This window comes from Odocoileus virginianus, chromosome 22, assembly GCF_023699985.2.
Source record: "Odocoileus virginianus isolate 20LAN1187 ecotype Illinois chromosome 22, Ovbor_1.2, whole genome shotgun sequence".
Classification (NCBI taxonomy): domain Eukaryota; kingdom Metazoa; phylum Chordata; class Mammalia; order Artiodactyla; family Cervidae; genus Odocoileus; species Odocoileus virginianus.
This window is the reverse complement of record NC_069695.1, coordinates 19,928,539-19,950,231: the sequence shown is the minus strand read 5'-3', so window position 1 is coordinate 19,950,231 and position 21,693 is coordinate 19,928,539. Positions and strand designations below refer to the sequence as shown.

Genomic DNA, 21,693 nt, shown 5'->3' with positions numbered 1-21,693 from the left:
ATTCAGCGAACTGGCAAACAAACTCTGAAAGAAGTCCCATAAAGAAAGTGAGCACAGCTCAATGAAACCCCTAATAAAACTGAAATAGTTTTGTAAATAAGGCCTCTTTGAGGAGGTTCTTTGACCATGATCTGAAGAAGTAGAGTTAAACAGCATATTGTGAATTCAGTAGAGATAAAAAGCGTATTAATTGAATTTCAGCTCATATACATGTACTGTTAACAAGATATATTATGACAATTTTGATTAGACCCTGATTAGCAATTAGTTACAACAACTCTCAATTTGGCACAATCTTGTCATATATTGAAAAGCAAAAGTATGGGTTAATCATTTCAAATTCAGAAGAATGGTATTTTGTGCACAGTAAGACAGAAGAGCTAAGAAAAGAGTAAACAGAATGCTTCTTAACTAACTTCTCATTCCTAACTTGTAAACCGAGTGAAGTAAAACTTCTTTACGTGACTGGAGAGATTAGCACAAGCACTTGCTTTTCCAAACACACATTTTTTTAGGCCTCATCCAAATTTCACAACCCAATTAAACTCTTGATCTGAACTTAAAACTAGAATCATAACAGAGGGAATATAAGGGACAGAAACATTAGAATATTTCAGGTTTATTTCTGGGGCTATCACCTCAAATGGCCTGGGCTGGAAGTAAGCTAGAACTTTCACGGAGGTGTGAGATCATCTGGATATGTTCCACCAAATTAACTAAAAAGTTAAGATTTTACATTTAAGTCCTATGTTTCCTTCTTGCCTCCCAGTTATGTCAAGTCATCTATCATGTCCTTTCTGCTCTCATATATACCCAAATTCTGCTCAGATTTTACAGTTAACCTTAAAACTAAACTCTTCTTCCCCAACTTGCCATCTTTCTAAAATTCTCTGTCTGCAAACTCTGGGAATCTAAGCTTGATGATAGTGTATGTCTCACCTGCCTTCCAATGGAACTGTTCTAAAGGAGTACTGCTCTCACATACTATGTTAGTTAACCCTTGCTGTTTAATAAACCACCTCCAAATTCAATGGGTGAATACAACACACCCACATTTAGTTCAAATAAATGTTCTGGGTCAGGTTCAACTGATTTCAGGTCACACATTTCAGATCAGCTGGGGGGTCAACTGAGCCTGCCGGGTCACCATGTCCTCACTCACAGGTTTGGCAATTGGCTAGTGATGAGCCACGTGCTTCTCATCATCTAACAAGCTGCCCAGTGCTGCTTCTCACGGATACTAGGGTCAGAATCATCAAAAGGGAGAGCTTCACCAAGCAAGCACCTTTCAAGCCTCTATTTGCATCATTTTTGCTTATGTCCCATTGGCCAAAACAAACTACTTTTGGATGGGAACATTTATAACTTCACCCTCAACCCCCAGGAGGGAAAAAATTATGGACATTTTGTAACTGACCCCATCCTTAGATTAAAACAAGAGCAACAAGAAGCTCTTCCTTTGAATCCCCACATCTGGGCCACTCATGTATGAAAGGCTCTCCACACGTATTTTCAACTGAATACTTAAAATGAATGAATAAATGGATGAAAGTTCCCCACTTCAGCTCATTTCACAGTCTTTTACAATTTACATATCAATTGACATTTTCTATGTTTAATGCCATTTGTATATAAGATGACCAAAAGAAATGAGGTAAGTCAACTTCTTGATTGGCCAACATGAAACCTGAGAATTCACAATGATTTCCTGGCCTGATTTGATTGTCCAGAAGTATCTCACTACCAGTGTATGTAGCAAATTAAGTTCTCCAGATCTAATGATGATTGGAAGCTTCTTGACCTCCATTTGCAAAAGAGTTTGTAGAACAAGAGAAAATAAACAAACAAAAAGGTCCCAGCCTGAGTTTAGAGATGTGTCTTCACAGCATCAAATCAAACAGGTGAAATTCAAACCTCATTTAACAGAGGGCTCAATTCTGGAGAAATAGTAGGTACAGAGGAGAACAGAAGTTTCCGGTCTCCTTAAGGGAGACAGAGAAGAGGCTTGAAAATTACAACGTCAACCATTAATAATACCATATCTCACTTTGAGATCCACTTCTGTCTTAGTTTGGATTTTATCTTAGGAATGCTTTTAAATAAAAGCAATATATTCCTTTGAGTTTTGACTTTAAATTATAGAAAATATGACATTAGCAATATATCCTAGTGGTACTCCAAATCTTTGGGGCAAAAAAAAAAATTAATGAAGAAAGCTATGAGGAATTTCTAAAGTTCAAGAGTGTCTACATTTGACTTTGAACAAGTATTAATAGTGTGTGCAAATCTATATATCATTTAATGCAATAGATGTATCAAGACTTTAATATGATTAAAAGTAAATTCATTTAAGAATCATTTTATGAAATGCAGACCAAACAGCCACAAGAAGATATGATAATGCAGATAAAAGTTAACACCTCAAAATCAAAAAACAGTTGGCTGGGCAATCAACAATGATCCTAATAAGGGTGAATTTCTAGAGTTGAAGCAGTCATCTTTATGTGGATGCCTTTAAAGTTATGTCCAAGAACAAGCAAGAATATCGAACTAAATAGCAAATGCTGTAAATAGGAAACTTGTTGCTTATCCCTCCCCTCACTCTCTCCCACAACACTATCCACAGAGGGGAAAAAGAACAAGAATCACTACTAGGGCCTCAGCAATGAACTTAAGAGCTCTGCATAGTAAAAGTAATAAAAACTGAATACATAATTCAATAGTTCAAGAAGCCTCATCAAACCTCATTAAACAGCAATTTAAGCTTGTTTTAGTTGCACTTGGATTCTAAGGTTTATATGGTAGTTGAAAATTCAGATGATTGGGACTGAAAGGAAACGTGCTGGAGTTTGACATAGTTGTGGTTTAAAAAAAAAAAAAAAAAGGTAAGGAGACACTCAGCAGGAAATAAGGTCCATTTTCTAAGTAATGTGTCCAAGTCTGGACATCAAAGCATACAAGCTAAGCTTGAGAATGTTAAGAAGAGTGTGCGCATGTGTGCATGCTAAATTGTTTCAGCTGAGTCCAGCTCTTTGTGACCCTATGGACTGTAGCCCACAGAGCTTCTCTGTCCAAGGGATTCTCCAGGCAAGAATACTGGAGTGGGTTGCCATGCCCTCCTCCAGGGAATCTTCCTGTCCCAGGGATCAAACTCCCGTTTCCTGCATTGGCAGGCGGGTTCTTTTCCACTAGCACCCTTGGGAAGCCCATAAAATGACCCATATCCTGTTTGAAGTCATCAAGAACCAAATATCCCAGATTTTTGGTGCAAGATGTATCCAAAGAAGGCAATCAGCCATGTCACAGAATTGAAATGCTATGGTGTTAGAGGAAGCATGAATGTCATTCAACTCTTAAATTAAAAATTATACCAGCAATTTATCACATTCAAGTATTTAAAGTATGCATATTAAATATATGCCATGAATCACTTGTGACATTTTTATAATGTAGAAATATAAGACTATTGGTTGGTTTCTGCTATTTAGGGGACAAATTGATGTATCAAAATATATGCTTTCTATTTATCATCTAAGAAGCACAAAAAATCAACCATAAATGCCAATCTGCCTATAAATATTAAGACACTATGATTCATCTATTACTATACAGTAGCCAACCTGTCCCCACATTCCATTCTTGGGCCTCTGTGTTGCCCAGTGGTATAGAGGGAGCTTATATATGTGCCATGTAACCCCACTTTCCTAACTACTGCTTACGGGGTTTAAATGAATAATAATCAAGGTGAATCAATCGCACTCATACAAGAAGTAGAATCAGGCCCACAGCTGCTGCTGCTGCTAAGTCGAGTCAGTCATGTCCAACTCTGTGCGACCCCATAGACGGCAGCCCACCAGGCTCCTCCGTCCCTGGGATTCTCCAGGCAAGAACACTGGAGTGGGTTGCCATTTCCTTCTCCAATACATGAAAGTGGAAAGTGAAAGTGAAGTCGCTCAGTCGTGTCTGACTCTTAGCGACCCCATGGACTGCAGCCCACCAGGCTCCTCCGTCCATGGGATTTTCCAGGCAAGAGCACTGGAGTGGGGTGCCACTGCCTTCTCCACAGAGGAGGTCCACAGAGTTGGAGTCAGTTCTGGACAGTCATTCTGGAAAGTCTGTCTGAAATACATTTTGGAGACCAGTGCACTGGCCACATGTAAATATGGAAGGAGCAGTTCTGAGGGTAGAAAGATGACAATGAGGTAGATTTAAACAAAGTACGAAAGAGGAGAGGCTATGTACTCCACCAAGACCATCAGCCCAAAGCAGGGCTGCCTGTCCACCAGGCTGAACCCCTAGAGCAAACCTACAGTAAACGCTCCTCCTGTGTCACCCCAGTAAATCCCCCTTATCTAAGCTAGCTAGAAAGGAATTCTGTTCCTTATAACAAAACGGTCCTCTGACATCTAATCTCCTCTTTGCTCATATAAGGTGTTGGCTCAACGGCTAATTCAAAAACTATCATCCACTCTATTTTAGATTGATTTTTATACTAACATTTGAGGGCTTTATGTTAGGAGCTGATTGCCAATGCCAATTAAGAAAGAAATAAGGAGAGTTATCAGCCAGTCCAAATCAAAAATTAAATCAATACTTAACTGGTAATCTCATTAACATCACTGATAGTAATGGAATACTTGCCTCCATCTGCTACTCTTTTATGTAAGCAATTTTAGTTTTTTAACATACCCTTTCATGGCTAAAATGAATATCTATTTAGATGCTGAATTTCACAATATTCCTTTCAATATCCTTTGCCACCAGTCTTTCTCCCCATCCACTATCTCAGTATTTCCTTCCTTTTGTATGTATTTTTTTAAATTATTAGTGGAATCTGAAAGAGCACTATATTTAAAAACAGAGTTGAAAACTATGAAATAAAATATACTCTGCTGAACTTAATATAATGAATGCTGAGCAGTGATCTAATCTTATCACTATGTTTAACACCACTTAAAAACTCAGTCTTAACTCATGGACCACTAAGTATTTTGTGAAACTTTACATTTATTTTCCACTGTTACGGCAATTGCTTTTGAAACTAAAGTCATAAATAACTTCTTGAAAAATTACATTTTAATTTCATAAAAGATTTAAAAGTTTGACCAGGTGTACTTTTATTAGCTAGAATGCAAGGCCCATTAAGGTTGGGCTTTTCATCAATTTTGCTTATTAATGTATCCTTGGTATCTAGGGAAGCACTGGGTACACAGTACACATCTAATAAATGAGTCACAAAATGTGTCAGTAGATGAGAAATAAAAAATAAGACTTTCACAATCGTTACAACACCGACTTGTTATATGACCCTGGGCCTGTACTTGATTATTTTTATCCAGATTTCATTTCCTAAATATTTATTGAGTGCCTACAATTTGCCAGGAACTCTAGCTGGAAGCAAGGACACCAAGATGAACAGATCACAGACCATTCCCTCTAGGAGCTCACGACGAAAGGATCACTGTCAAGTGTGCAGTCTTTTGTAGGACAAGACAATAAGTAGGACATGCATTGAATAAATTAAATGTTAAGTGAACTTAGAGCATGGAGTTGCTTATTCTTTAAAATAAGATTATGCAAATAAACTATTTCTCCTATGTAGTCATACATGAATCATTCTACAGGTCACCAAGGTACCAATCAAGACATTAAAAGGGTCATTTGTTAGATGTAAAAGGTCTAAAATTAGTAGCAGAGCTTTAAAAATATCTTTCTTGTTCATGCATTAAAAATTTCCTTCAAAACAACTTACTATAAGCACTTTACAATTTACATCATGCTGAGACTGTGTGTCCAACTGATGGAGACAGAAGAGTCTTCTAACACACTGCAGATCATGATCTCCTTTATAATATACATGAAGAAGGTATGCAAGGTGCTAATGAGCCTTGACTATGGACTCAGACAAAACTGGGTTTTGATACCACCTCATGAATTTCCATGTCATCTAACTCAGTAAGTCAGGACCAAGTTTTTATCTACACCAGAAAAACTATCTGCTTGGTGTATAGAAACAGAGTTCATCAAGGCAAACTTATGCCTCTTATAAATTACTTATCTTTCCTGATCACATATAATATGATCACATATCAATATGATATAAAAGGACCTACATTTCACTCCAGTTTCCAATTTATATTATGGAACATAAATAATTTTAATTGACCTCATCAGAACTGCTAAATTTATACAGTCTTTACTATTCCTTGCTTAAAATTTCTCTGACACCAGTGACAGGGAACTCAAGTCTTCTGAATAATCTACCAAGGGTTTAATATTTAACAAAAAGCATTAGATGTCAGTATTTACCATTTACTCTGAACATACATGTTCTATCCACAAAAATCAGAAATCATCACGTGCTAGATGAAAGGAGACATGTAAGAGGAAGTGTGATATTAAACCCACTGAAAATGCTTATCTTTGTAATTCTTTAAATTGAAAGATTTAACAGAATTTTAGACTCTCTAAACTCCTCTAATAAAAGCTCCCATGTTACACCGCTGGTAACTGCAATATGCACATGCACCATTTTCAAAGAGCCTTAAAGTTCAAACACACTTTCACAAATATTAACTCATTTAATTCTAACAATAATCCAGTAAAGTGTGTTTGTCGAGGAAAAATAAACTAAATCTCAAGAGGCCAAGAAACTGAGTGGCCAAAAATCAGAGTTAGCAACCTAGTCTTCTGATTTCATGTTCAGAGTTCAGTCCTTCCTTCACACAGACTTAGTTTCAGGGCAAACATAAAAGCTGGAAGATATTTGTGGACCCACTTTATTCTCTGCTTGACAATCACCCTGACTTCTTAATTATATGGTCAGATTTTCAATACACCTGAATAGATCTTTGAGTAAATATGCGAAGAAACATTTGCTGTTCCTAGATAAAATCAACTTTTAGAAAGAATATAAAAGCAAAATTGACCAGATCACAATCTTCTTAAAATTATATTATAAAAGTGAACCTGAATTAGAGACTACAGATGAAATGACTCTGCTAGAAAAAGTTCTATATTGTTAAAACAATTGGAGTTTTGATACTATTTAAGAACTAAGGTGAATATAAATGTTTCATAAATATAATTTATTTAATTCCAGGCCTGTATGAAATTCTATGCTCTTTCCTGACAATTCATACCAAGAATTATGAGTTACTGCTATTATCTATATACTTTCAGAATAAGAATATAAAAGTAAAATAAGAAAGATGTAGATAAAGGGAAAACTGTATCAGCTTTCTTATAAAGTAGTGAAAGTCGCGCAGTTGCTCAGTTGTGTCCAACTCTTTGCAACCCCATGGACTATACAGTCCTTGGAATTCTCCGGGCCAGAATACTGGACTTGGTAGCCTTTCCCTTCTCCAGGGGATCTTCCCAACCCAGAGGTCAAACCCATGTCTCCCACATTGCAGGCGGATTCTTTACCAGCTGAGCCTCAAGGGAAGCCCAAGAATATACTGGAGTGGGTAGCCTCTTTTCTCCAGGGGATCTTCCTGACCCAGGAATCAACCCAGGGTCTCCTACATTGCTGGTGGATTCTTTACCAACTAAACTATGAGGACTTCCCTGGTAGCTCAGCTGGTAAAGAATCTGCCTGTTATGCAGAAGACCCCGGTTTAATTCCTGGGTTGGGAAGATCCTCTGGAGAAGGGATAGCTACCCACTCCAGTTATCTGGCCTGGAGAATTCCATGAACTGTATAGTCCATGGGGTTGCAAAGAGTCAGACAGGACTGAGCGACTTTCACTTTCAGTATAAAGTAGAAATAAAAATAAATAAGAACTTGGACTAAGTCGAATAATACATTATACACTTCAAAAAATAAGTCTTAAGTATGAAGTGCTGTCTCTGCAGACTTCCCAATACAATTCAAATTAATGAAACACAACATCTGGGTGATCAGTAAACACTGTAATAAACAATATAAATGTGATTAGGTAATGACTTAATGAGAGGTCACAGCATATAAAGTTGGCCTTAAATTTTTGTTAACCACCAATATCAAGGGGCTTCCCAGGTGGCTCAATGGCTAAAGAATCCACCTGCAGTGCAGGAGACACAGGTTCGATCCCTGGGTCAGGAAGTTTCCCTGGAAAAGAAAATGGCAACCCTCTCCAGTATTTTTGCCTGGAGAATCCCATGGACAGAGGAACCTGGTCGGTTACAGTCCTCAGGGTCGCAAAGAGTAGGACACTACTGAAGCGACTGAGCACACACACACAATACCAATACCAAATATTTCGTTTCCTTCAGAACACTGGAGAAGTAACAGGATTTTTCTTCTCAGGAACTGTCCTGGGATAGACTAGAAGCATGCAGTCAGACACCTCAAGTTTCTCCTTACAAACCTTTCCCATTCTACAAAAAAGTCCCAATTTCCATTCCTCCTTTCCTAGAAAACAATCAAAAGAGTTCTCAGAAACTAAAATAGGATGGATTGTCCAGAAATGTTAAGAAAGTGGTAGTGACATGCTTGACACTGTTTATTTCTGTGAGACATCAAACACAAGAGAAATTACTGTTGACCTTACTTCACAGGATATTTTACCCTCAAAAAGTCTCTGATAAAACAGTGAAGGAGAAAACATGATAAAATGAAAGGCAAGACTAAACACTTGGGGATGAAACACACTCCAAAACTGACAATCTCCTCTGATCACCTAATTTTGCAATGGAGTCTTTCTAGAAACACTGAGTGTTTCTATTCAGTAACAATGAGATCACCTAAAACAAATACCCTGCATGTGATAATGTTTGGAATTTAATGGCAGGCAATGAGATTTTTTCTAATTTCTTATTTTTGAACTATAAAAATTATACTGAAAGATATGTAGAAAATACACTAAATGTTTGGATAAACACTCATAAAGTTCTTCAATTTTAAACATTAGGAAGGAAATATTTTATACTACTAAAGAGAAAGTGGTTTTAAAATTTTGCTGTCTTTTTAGTAAAAAGTTTCCAACTTTTATATATAATTTAAGTCCTTTTTTCTATACAGATACTTGAAGTGGCGAACAAAGTTATAAAAGGTATTCAGATGACCTAATGTTACCTTGTTGCCAACTTTGAAAGATCTCATGATATACTTACTTGTCAAAGCTTCAGTGAAATAATTTCATTACATTGTTCTCGTCAAAAATCTGGTTTAGGCCCAGATTACATAAAAAGGTAAATTAGCTCTACTGAAAATTTACTTTATTGGTTAATCCTACATATGCCATATATCTTTAGATGTATGTTGTTGAAACATTTGATACAGTCTTATTCCTATTTGCTCACACAGTTTACTTAAAAACATTTTGGAAATAAAACCAGAAAAAGAAAATAAAATGGAGGGAAAAAAAATTTTTAATTGATTTTACTGTTTACAACAGTTCATAGTGAACATTATCACGAACCCTGGAGCACACCTTTGCGTGGTCAATATCAGATCGTAGTATGAAAGAAGCCACTTTTTTCACTTTTCTAAAATTCACTGGTTATTTCAAACCCAGTACTGCATTATGGCAAACAAAACCTGAGTCAGGTAAGGCTGGATTATGGAATCAAGTTCTAAACATTCAGAAGCATAGAGATAAAACAGAGTGCAGTCAGAAAGACTGGATGGGTAAAAGAGGCAAACTCTGGTATTAAGTATCACCATGAAAATAACAGCATCATGAAAATAAGATTGGTGTTCAAGTGAAATATACTATAATTCGATGGAACAAAATGATGGCGAATCATGTTTTCAAAAGTGAAAAAGTGGTATAAGACTTTGCATATATCAGTATTTTATTAAAAACTGCAGAATATTCTGCTTAAAGTTCCACAAATTAAAGACTGACATCACAATCACATCAGGAGTAAACAAGTATGTGATTAAGAAGAGGCACAGTAAGGGTAGTAACAGCTATGGTAACCACATGTATTGAGTACTTCTGTGTCATGCACTGTAACTTACATATTTATTAAAAGTGTCATAGATATTCTGTTCCCATTTCAAAGATAAGACTATTTAGAAAACTTAGACAATTTACCCTGTATTAGATACTAGAAAGTAGTATATTTGATATCATAAAACTTAAAATACCAATGATCTTGAGAAATATGATACACGCCATATTTGACAGCCAACCATCTCCTCTTGAAAAATACAGTAATGTCTTTCCAACTGGGCTGGCCAGGTGAAATTAAGGAAAAATCAACACACTAGGCAGGTTTACAGATGAGAAACTTGAAGTCCTCACAGAGAAAATGATAATAAGATCAGCAGCAGTGTTAGTCGCTCAGCTGTATCCGACTCTTTGCAACCCCACGAAGTATAGCCTTCCAGGCTCCTCCATCCATGGGATTCTCCAAGCAAGAATACTGGAGTGGATTGCCATTTCCTTCTCCAGGGCATCTTCCTGATCCAGGGATCGATCGACCCAAGTCTCCTGCATTGCATCTGAGCTCCAGGGAACATCTAAAGCAGTAGCAGCACTACCTCGGGAGTTGTTGCCAAAAGGTGGCAGTATCAGGATGCAAGCCAGAAAAATTGGTCTGTTCCCCTACGGCCCAGGTAATCAGCCACCATGCTGTGACCAGGGGCATTTTCACACTTTCAGGCTTCCTAAGTTTCATCTCCCAGGCTATGCTCACTAGGCTATCTTTATGACACCCCTTCCCCTACACTGTATATGAAATACTTGAAAAACTGTTACACACTACATGAATATGCATTCCATGAGGTCTAGTCCATGAAAATGTCTATTTCATTTTCAGAAGTACTGACTCACCTTGAATCTCAGATACCTAAGATGCAGAATAAGTCATATACTTGAGAAGGAAAACGTTTCAATAACCTTTATTTCTCAACATCCATCCACCCAAGATAACTTCACGTCATGACCAAAACACCTATTCCATCCCTTCTTTTCTGCCCAGGTACTGGCCACTGGTTCATTTTTCTAAGTGATACAGAGCAATCTTGCTCTTCTCTTCATCTCCCCAAACAATCCCAGCAGTAACTATTCCAACACTGCCACTCAATTTGATTTTACTACCTTTTCCCAGCCTCAATTCTGTTTCAATGATTAACCCCAAATGGACTGACCGGCAATTTAGTACATTGGGAACAGAAAGTTTTAACCTTTCAGAAAAAGGTATGCATCAGTAAAGTTACATGCACTAGAAGTACGGGTAAGGAAAGCTCACAGTCAGGGCAGGATCTGCATAAAGATAATCATATTAGGTATATTTTCATCACAACCAATTTCCAAGAGATAGCCTCTCCAATTTCATCACTGTTTTTATAGCAGGAGAAACAGCATAGTTTGTAGCAATTACAGGTTTCATAAAATCAAACTGCAGTTATATTTTAAAAGAAGAATGCTTGTCATGAAATTCCCCTTGCAATAATGTTAACACATTATACTTTACATTAAGTAATAAAAAATATCTTCAAACATATCAGCACACGCTTACCTAATAAATATAGCAATCAATTATACCAAAGTCTTTTTATAGTAGCCTATTTTTTCCCTCCGCCATGGGTCTATTTAGTTATTGTAACTTTCTGACTGATATCAAGGCAGAAATATTTCAGAAGAGGTCATGACATCGAAAATCATCCTCAAGAGGAAGTAAATATTTAAACTCTTACCTTGTCTTAGTGTGACAAGCAGTATCTGGTCTGCAGCAACCCCATGAATCTGGAATTGAACTGGATGCTTGCGGATCCTTTGGAGAAAGTGTCCCCGGAACAGGTGTGAGTGGTACAGAAGGTGCTCAAGAGCACCATTCACCTGCAACACAAGAAATGCAAATCTGTTAACCGAGTTTCCAATATTACTTAACCACACATGAATAGCAGTCTTACTGTCCTCTTTACACGCACAGCTCAGAGGCAGGCTCATCTAGACATCAAGAGCATGGTCTCCGGGTCAGAGGAATAAACTTCATGTCACAGACCAGCCACCCATGCTATCTTTTCAAGAAGTTATGTGTGCCCTCCATAGAGGGCTACAAAAAGAATAATGAAATTAATATAAATAAAATGCTTTTAACAGTGACCCATGAAGAGCAGTCATTTTATTCCTCCTCTCTTTTTTTTCCTGTTCTTGGTTAAAAGTTAGGAAGACTATCGTCTATTTACTGAGCACATAATATAAAGCACTCAGTTGGTGCTTTATAGAAATGACATCGTTTCATCCTCTGAATAGATGTTATGCCTTTTATTTTATAAATAAGGAGACTAAGATTTGGGGAATTAGCAATATGCTGAAGTTAGACAACAAAGTAATAGCACTGGCACTTAAACCAGATGTGATGCTCTTCAACATTCTTGTTGCATCTGAACACTTTCATATTGGAGGGGCTTGCTTGATGCTCTCCACAGAAAAGCAAACAACATGGCAAATTCAACTATTTAATATAAAATGCTATTTTTATAAATGCATCTCAAATTTACTAAGTTATAGAGATAGACTGATTCAGAAACAAATTAGTAAGTTTCAGCACATGAAACAAACACATTTAAACAACATTCAAAGAAATTTCTCTCCCTCTCTGTCATGGAGGATCTGATTCAGGGTGGAATTTACCATCATGAAAAAATAAAAGGCAACTTTTTCAAATTGCTTACAGTCATATTTATAGAAAAATGATGACTGTGTACTAAAGTCAAATTGATAAAAATTATGTTTTCATTATAAAATTAGTATCTTCATTACAGATCTGCAGAGAATAAAAGATAGTTAACACAAATATTTATAAAAATATTTAACTACATCATCATAGTCATTGCTAATAATATGGTACATTTTCTTCTAGACTATTTTTCTATGGTTTCCTTTTTTTCTAGATATAACAATACTTATAAATCTTATTTTCTTTATAGAACATAAATCAAAGTTTTAATAGTTTGTAAATATTTTGTATTTACATTTTATATTTTCTGGAGGAGGTCCAATAGCTCTATTATTTTTCACTTTATTATTAGTATCAGCAAATGCAATCAGATGAAATAAATCAAGAATAATAAGCTGTAATACTATTTCTACTAGTTGATGTGATACCTGGAAAATACTAAAGAATCAATATAAAGAGTACCTCAAACAATAAAAGAATTTGGTAAGGCAACAGAAGATGACAATATTCATAAATTAACACCTTCCATAGACACTGCATTATAAATAAGTAACATAACCATAATGAAAAAGATAGGAAACAACAAAACTAACCTAAGTAAACTTCAGAAACAGTGTTCTGATTGTATACATTAAAGCTGAAGACAAAAAGAACTGTACGCATACTGCACTCTAGTTAAAGATTTGGATTTTCACAGAGGTATAAAATTGCAATTGTGAAACTACTTTATGTACATTTCCAGACTGAGTTAATAACTACATTGATGATAATGAACACAAAGTTTCTTGGTGTTAAAAACAAGAGCTACTAGAAACAGAAATTGTCTAGAATGAACTCTGTGATGATGGACTAGAATCAGATGAATCAGTATGAACTCATCATTATGTGTATGCGTGTGTATACACACAAATATATATAAAACAGATATAGACAAGTGTATGTACACATGTGCATTTATATATATACAACTATCTCCTATTTCTGTCAGGGGAGAGAAATCCTAGAAGCAGTTGTGAAAATTCATTGAACACACCAAGAACCCAGAACTTGGTTTCCAAGTATCCTTCTTCAATAAACGGAACCCAAAATCCTGGGAGGAAGGCTGATCTCAGGAACGCATCAGAGATGAGCATGACAAGGGAATGGGACAAGATTAGTCCTCAAGATCCTATGGGGCCAGAAAGTCAGCATGGTGCTCAAACTGTGGTGGCAGGTCAAAAGGAAGCAGGCGGCAGGTCAAAAGGAAGCAAGAGCCGGCCTGAAGGTGCTCCTGATGGCCAGATAATAATAATGAACTTTATCTTAAGGAATAGCAAATATCCTTGAGTTCATACTCCACGTAAGTGATTGAACAAATAAGTAAGAATGAGATAGCTCACTCTGAGAGTAGAATTCAAACTAATAAATACAGAAGGAATGATGCCAATAGAAAAATCAACCTCTCACAACCACCACCATAATAACTGTTACAGAGCCATGAGTCAGTGATGGAGGCTAAAATTAGTGGGCAAAGATATATGAGAAAACAGGATACCTGTATATTTCAAACTGTCTCTCCACAAGATACTAACAAACTACAAAGGGGGAAAAATGTAAATTTACAGTGCAGAAAACTGATAAACTTCGCCTCAGTTAAGTGATCAAACTTATTACCACTAGGAATAAGGCATGTCAACATCGTTTACCTCCTTATATGACTCACTGAGGTCACACCATCTCTTCTGGGGTATTCTTGCCAAAAATGAGTAATCTAGATTTCATCATGAAGAAACATCAGACAAATCCAAATTGAACATTCCTCAAATTAACTGGGCACCACTATTCAGAAATGTCAAGGTCACAAAGATAGACAAAGTCTAGAGAAGCTCCTCAAGTCAAAGAATAGAGAGACATGACAGCTAAATACAATATGTCATCCTAGATTTGATCCTGAAATAGGAAAAAGACATTTGTGACACAACTGGAAAAATTTAAAGAAGGCTTATAAACAGTACCAATTTTTATAGCTAATATTAATTTCATGATTTTTTAATTGTACAACAGTTACATAAGATGTCAACATGTAGTGAAGCTGGGTGATGAGTTTATATGATCTCTCTGTCCTACTTTTGCAAACATTTTGTAACTCAACTTACTTCAAAATGAAAGTTTAAAAACATTTCAAAAGTACTTGGGAAATGAATAGCAAACTAAATTCAAATATAATAGGTGAAAGAAATGAGTAAAAATGAATATGAAAACAATTGAGTAGAAGTAAGATATATAATGAAAAAACCCAACTATGCCAAAAGTTGTGTTTTTAAACTCTTCATAAGACAATGAAGGACAATGAAATTGAGCAATACCACATCTCTACAGTAAATAAAAGGGTGTTAGAAATGGCTTTACCATTAGTAACTTATAAAACAGAACAGCTGGAAAGGATGTGGAGAAAAGGGAACCCTCTTGCACTGTTGGTGGGGATATAAACTGATATAGCCACTATAGAGAAGGTCCATCTAGTCAAAGCTATGGTTTTTCCAGTAGTCATGTAACAATGTGACAGTTGGGACTATAAAGAAAGCTGAGCGCCAAAGAATTGATGCGTTTGAACTGTGGTGTTGGAGAAGACTCTTGAGAGTCCCTTGGACTGCAAGGAGATTCACCCAGTCAATCCTACAGGAAATCAGTCCTGAATACTCATTGGAAGGACTGATGTTGAAGCTGAAACTCCAATACTTTGACCACCTGATGTGAAGAACTGACTCATTAGAAAAGAGCCTGATGCTAGGAAAGGCTGAAGGCAGGAAGATAAGGGGACGACAGAGGATGAGATGGTCGAATGGCATCACTGACTTGATGGACTTGAGTTTGAGCAAGCTTTGGGAGCTGGTGAAGGACAGGGAAGCCTGGCATGCTACAGTCCATGGGGTCGCAAAGAGTTGGACATGACTGAGCGACTGGACTGAACTGGTGGAGAACAGTATGAAGACTTCTTTAGAAAAAAAAAAACAGGAATAAAATTACCATATGACCCAACAATCTCACTATGGAACATACACCCTGAGAAAATGATAACCGAAAAAGACACATGTACCCCAATGTTCACTGAAGCACTATTTACAATAGCTAGGACATGGAAGCAACTTATTTCCACTGACAGATGAATGGATAAAGAAGTTGTGGTACATATACACAATGGAGTGTTACTCAGCTATTAAAAGGAATAAACTTGAGTCAGTTCTAGGGAGGTGGATGAACGTAGAGCCTGTTACAGAGAGTGAAGTAAGATAGAGAAAAATAAATATCATATGCATACATACAGAATCTAGACAAATGGTACTGATGAACCTACTTGGAGGGCAGCAATAGAGACTCAGACACAGAGAATGGACTTACACACAGCAGGGGCAGGAGAGTGTGGAACTAATTAAGAGAACAGGATTCACATACATACATTACTGTATGAATAATAGTTAATGGGAAGTTGCTATAGAAGACAGGGAGCTCAATCTGGGCTTTGTGACAACCTAGAGGAGTGCGATGGGGTGGAAGGTGGGAGGGAGATTCAACAGGGAGGGAACATATGTATCCTCGTGGCTGATTTATGCCGATATTTGGCAGAAACCAATGCAATAATGTAAAGCAATTATTCTCCAATTAAAATAAATTAAAAAAAAATAAAAAACAGAACAAAGTCAAGAACTCACCACATATATGGCTGTCTCGTTTATGACAAAGATGCCATCCCATTAAGTATGGAAAACAACAAATCAACTTTTCCAATAAATAGCACTTGACTGAAAATGAAAAAAAAATGACTACTTCCCCCACACAATATCCAAAATGGAAAAAATAATTCCAAATAGACTGTAGACTAACATGAGAGGTAAAACAAGACAGCTTCTAGAAAAATGACTAAAATTACAAAAACCAAGTGTTGAAAATGATATAAAGGAAGTGGAATTCTTATATGACTGGTCCACGTGTAAATTGGACAGAAGAATCATGATAGCTGATTTATTCATAAAAGCCAAAACTTAGCATCAAAGCAAATGTCTATCAATAACAGAGTCACTTAATAAATCACACCACATTTATAAAATTGACTGCTCTATAGCCATAAGGAACAACTGTTGCCTACTGCATAGAGCAACCAGACATAATACATAATTACAAAATTCAAAAGAACATAGTTTATCATTCAGTGATATAAACTCAAGAAACCAATGATGCTAATTTATAGTAAAAAAATGCATTATACTGATTACTTCTGGAAGGTATTAAGAAATCAACAAGGGAGTTCTTTGAGCTGGTGATTCTTTGTCTTCCTATCAGTAGGGGTTATACGGGTGTAGTTAACACTTTGTATTCATTAAGCTGTACATTTTAACATTCATGTACATGCATGTGTCATATTGTATGTAAGTAATAAATCAGTAAAAATTGAAAGGTTTTTTTTCTTGAATGAATCCTCTTGTCTTCATTTTCATAGTTTAAATATTTTACCTATCAGACAGAGCTTTTTTCCAAGGGATGCAATTAAAACCAGGTATTAATTGCTGAGAATCCATTTCTCCATCATGTAACAGAAAAAAGGAAAAGAATGGCTTTTTATTGTTCAGCTCCTTTCCTGAAAATAGATGCTTAGCTCTCTGTTCATTACTCTTAAGAGTGAGAGAAGATATCCTGTCTCTTATAGTAAATGCTGACTATTCCACCTGTTCAAAGTGTTTATTTCTTTTCAAAAAAAAGTGAGAGAAATGTTATTGGATACTGAACAGTTCAGTACTCTGGGATGTCTTAGGAAAAATATTTTATGTGTATCAAATCTGACTGTTTGAGATAAAAATAAACTTAAAATGAGGCATAATAAAGTAACGCATTACATTTTTTCTAAATAAATACTTCCAGTTATATAAAGCTACTAATGCAAAACATATTTAAATTCTCCTTAACATTAAAAAATGTAATCACATTTTCCCTAAATAATCGTGAAATTTCTCGAATTTTCCATTTCCATCAACTCACATTTGTTTGAAATCTCTTTAAACTGTAGTCTTCCATGATTTTTTCCTCTGAAAGTTATACTTTTAAAAAAGTGAATAATAAACTTTTAATAAACTAAATAATAAAATTTCTTTTCTTTCCAGATTTCATATTCTGTCCCAGAAGACAAAATGCTACAATATTTCTAAAGACACACTTGACATAGGAAAGGCAGGGACTAGTCACAGAGGTACTGACATCTACCAAGAGCATATAAAATGTTCAAGGTCTCCATTCGCCTCTATACTACTCATAGGTCCTATAATACAGTGTCTTGAACATGGCCAGGTAACAATATATATTTTTTCTAAATTCCATAGGGGAAACACATAAGGCAAAAAAGCAAAAGTTCAATTACGAGCAATATCTTCTGTGAAGAGAAAAAACTGGGAAACACATACACAGTCAAGTATAAAAAGCAAAATAATACAATAACTCCAATCTGGCAGTTGGGATATGTTCCCATTATCTAGAAATTTTACTTATTTATCACCCTTCTGTTCAACACCATTGCCATGTAAGTGAGGTATTACTGTCTGTTCCTAAAATGTCACTGCCAGACCCAGGAACAAAAAAGGAACTGTCATAGGACCATTTCAGTTCAGTTCCTGTTGTGTCCAACTCTTTGCAACCCATGGACTTCAGCAGGCCAGGCTTCCATGTCCATCACCAACTCCCAGAGCTTGCTCAAATTCATGTCTATCAAGTCAGTGATGCCATCCAACCATCTCATCCTCTGTCATCCCCTTCTCCTTCTGCCTTCACTCTTTCACAGCATCAGGGTCTTATCTTCACATCAGGTGGCCAAAGTATTGGAGCTTCAGCTTCAGTCCTTCCAATGAATATTCAGTTGATTGCCTTTAGGATTGACTGGTTTGATCTCCTTACAGTCCAAGGGACTCTCAAGAGTCTTCTCTAACACCACAGTTTAAAAGCATCAATTCTTCGGTGCTCAGCCTTCTGTATGGTCTAACTCTCACATCCATGCATGACTACTGGAAAAACCATAGCTTTGATCAGATGGACCTTTGTCGGCAAAGTAATGTCTCTGCTTTCTTAATATGCTGCCCAGGTTGGTCATAGGTTTTCTTCCAAGAAACAAGCATCTTTTTTTTTTTTTTTTATTAGTTGGAGGCTAATTACTTTACAACATTGCAGTGGTTTTTGTCATACATTGAAATGAATTAGCCATGGATTTACATGTATTCCCCATCCCATTCCCCCCTCCCACCTCCCTCTCCACCCGATCCCTCTGGGTCTTCCCTGTGCACCAGGCCCGAGCACTTGTCTCATGCATCCAATCTGGGCTGGTGATCTGTTTCACCCTAGATAATATACATGTTTCGATGCTGTTATCTTGAAACATCCCACCCTTGCCTTCTCCCACAGAGTCCACAAGTCTGTTCTATACATCTGAGTCTCTTTTTCTGTTTTGCATATAGGGTTATCGTTACCATATTTCTAAAGTCCATATATATGTGTTAGTATACTGTCATGTTCTTTATCTTTCTGGCTTACTTCGCTCTGTATAATGGGCTCCAGTTTCATCCATCTCATTAGAACTGATTCAAATGAATTCTTTTTAATGGCTGAGTAATATTCCATGGTGTATATGTACCACAGCTTCCTCATCCATTAGTCTGCTGATGGGCATCTAGGTTGCTTCCATGTCCTGGCTATTATAAACAGTGCTGCGATGAACATTGGGGTGCACGTGTCTCTTTCAGATCTGGTTTCCTCGGTGTGTATGCCCAGAAGTGGGATTGCTGGGTCATATGGCAGTTCTATTTCCAGCTTTTTAAGAAATCTCCACACTGTTTTCCATAGTGGCTGTACTAATTTGCATTCCCACCAACAGTGTAAGAGGGTTCCCTTTTCTCCACACCCTCTCCAGCATTTATTGCTTGTAGACTTTTGGATAGCAGCCATCCTGACTGGCGTGTAATGGTACCTCATTGTGGTTTTGATTTGCATTTCTCTGATAATGAGTGGTGTTGAGCATCTTTTCATGTGTTTTTTTTGCCATCTGTATGTCTTCCTTGGAGAAATGTCTGTTGAGTTCTTTGGCCCATTTTTTGATTGGGTCATTTATTTTTCTGGAGTTGAGCTGGAGGAGTTGCTTTTATATTTTTTGAGATTAATCCTTTGTCTGTTGCTTCATTTGCTATTATTTTCTCCCAATCTGAGGGCTGTCTTTTCACCTTGCTTATAGTTTCCTTTGTTGTGCAAAAGCTTTTAAGTTTCATTAGGTCCCATTTGTTTATTTTTGCTTTTGTTTCTAAAATTCTGGGATGTGGGTCATAGAGGATCCTGCTGTGATTTATGTCGGAGAGTGTTTTGCCTATGTTCTCCTCTAGGAGTTTGATAGTTTCTGGTCTTACATTTAGATCTTTAATCCATTTTGAGTTTATTTTTGTGTATGGTGTTAGAAAGTGTTCTAGTTTCATTCTTTTACAGGTGGTTGACCAGTTTTCCCAGCACCACTTGTTAAAGAGGTAGTCTTTTTTCCATTGTATATCCTTGCCTCCTTTGTCAAAGATAAGGTGACCATAGGTTCGTGGATTTATCTCTGGGCTTTCTATTCTGTTCCATTGATCTATATTTCTATCTTTGTGCCAGTACCATATTGTCTTGATGACTGTGGCTTTGTAGTATAGTCTGAAGTCAGGCAGGTTGATTCCTCCAGTTCCATTCTTCTTTCTCAAGATTACTTTGGCTATTAGAGGTTTTTTGTATTTCCATACAAATTGTGAAATTATTTGTTCTAGTTCTGTGAAAAATACCATTGGTAGCTTGATAGGGATTGCATTGAATCTATAGATTGCTTTGGGTAGTATAGCCATTTTGACAATATTGATTCTTCCAATCCATGAACACAGTATATTTCTCCATCTATTTGTGTCCTCTTTGATTTCTTTCATCAGTGTTTTATAGTAGAAACAAGCATCTTTTAATTTCATGGCTGCAGTCGCCATCTGCAATGATTTTGGAACCCAAGAAAATAGAGCCTCTCACTGTTTCCCCATCTATTTGCCATGAAGCATTGGGACTGGATGCCATGATCTTAGTTTTCTGAATGCTGAGTTTTAAGCCAACTTTTTCACTCTCCTCTTTCACTTTCATCAAGAGGCTCTTTAGTTCTTCTTTGCTTTCTGCCATAAGGATGGTGTCATCTGCATCTGAGGTTATTGATATTTCTCCTGGGAATCTTGATTCCAGATCTCGCATGATGTACTCTACATATAAGTTAAATAAATAGGGTGACAATCTATAGCCTTGATGTACTCCTTTCCCAATTTGGAAACAGTCTGTTGTTTCATTTCTGGTTGTTTCTTGTCTTGCATACAGATTTCTCAGGAGACAGGTTAGGTGGTCTGGTATTCCCATATCTTTAAGAATTTTCCACAGTTTGTTGCGATCCACACAGTCAAAGGCTTTAGCATAGTCAACGAAGGAGAAGTAGATGTTTATCTGGAATTCTCTTGCTTTTTCTATGACCCAATGGATGTTGGCAATTTGATCTTTGGTTCCTCTGCCTTTTCTAAATCCAGTTTAAACACAGGGTCCTATGGTCATTTGGGAAATCTTATTTCCCCTAGAACTTTGATAGAGTTTCATAACATATAAATATTTTGGTCCATTATATTTCAATGGTCCTCTTTTGACTTTTGATCTACTCTTTTCACATGGAGAAGGAAATGGCAACCCACTCCAGTATTCCTGCTTGGAAAATTCCATGGACAGAGGAGCCTTGCAGGCTACAATCCATGGGGGTCTCAAAGAGTCAGACACAACTGAGCAACTAACACTTTTGCTTTTCTACTCTTTTTCACAAAATAGAGTTTCTCAGTTTCTCTGAGTTCAATTCTTCCTAAGCCATTACCAATGTTTCAATTTGCAGGCTGAATCTAATTACTAAAGCATTTATCAGAACCCAGGTAGCAACATGTTATTATCTTACTAATTAATGCTCCCCAGGAGACTCTGGAATGAACATAGGCCACTCTGCACACGTAAGGACTAGTGAAATCATAGCCCTGACACCCG

The 21,693-nt window shown here is 36.7% G+C and overlaps 1 protein-coding gene across 4 annotated transcripts in view; it reads right to left on the bottom strand.

Moving 5' to 3' along the window:
- DLGAP1 (DLG associated protein 1) overlaps positions 1-21,693 on the bottom strand; it is a 760,977-nt gene that overhangs the window by 640,726 nt on the left and 98,558 nt on the right. For all 4 annotated transcript variants that reach the window (XM_070452694.1, XM_070452696.1, XM_070452695.1 and 1 more), the window contains exon 2: positions 11,633-11,774. The gene's annotated coding sequence lies outside the window, so the exon portion shown is untranslated. The remainder of the gene's footprint in view (positions 1-11,632; positions 11,775-21,693) is intronic.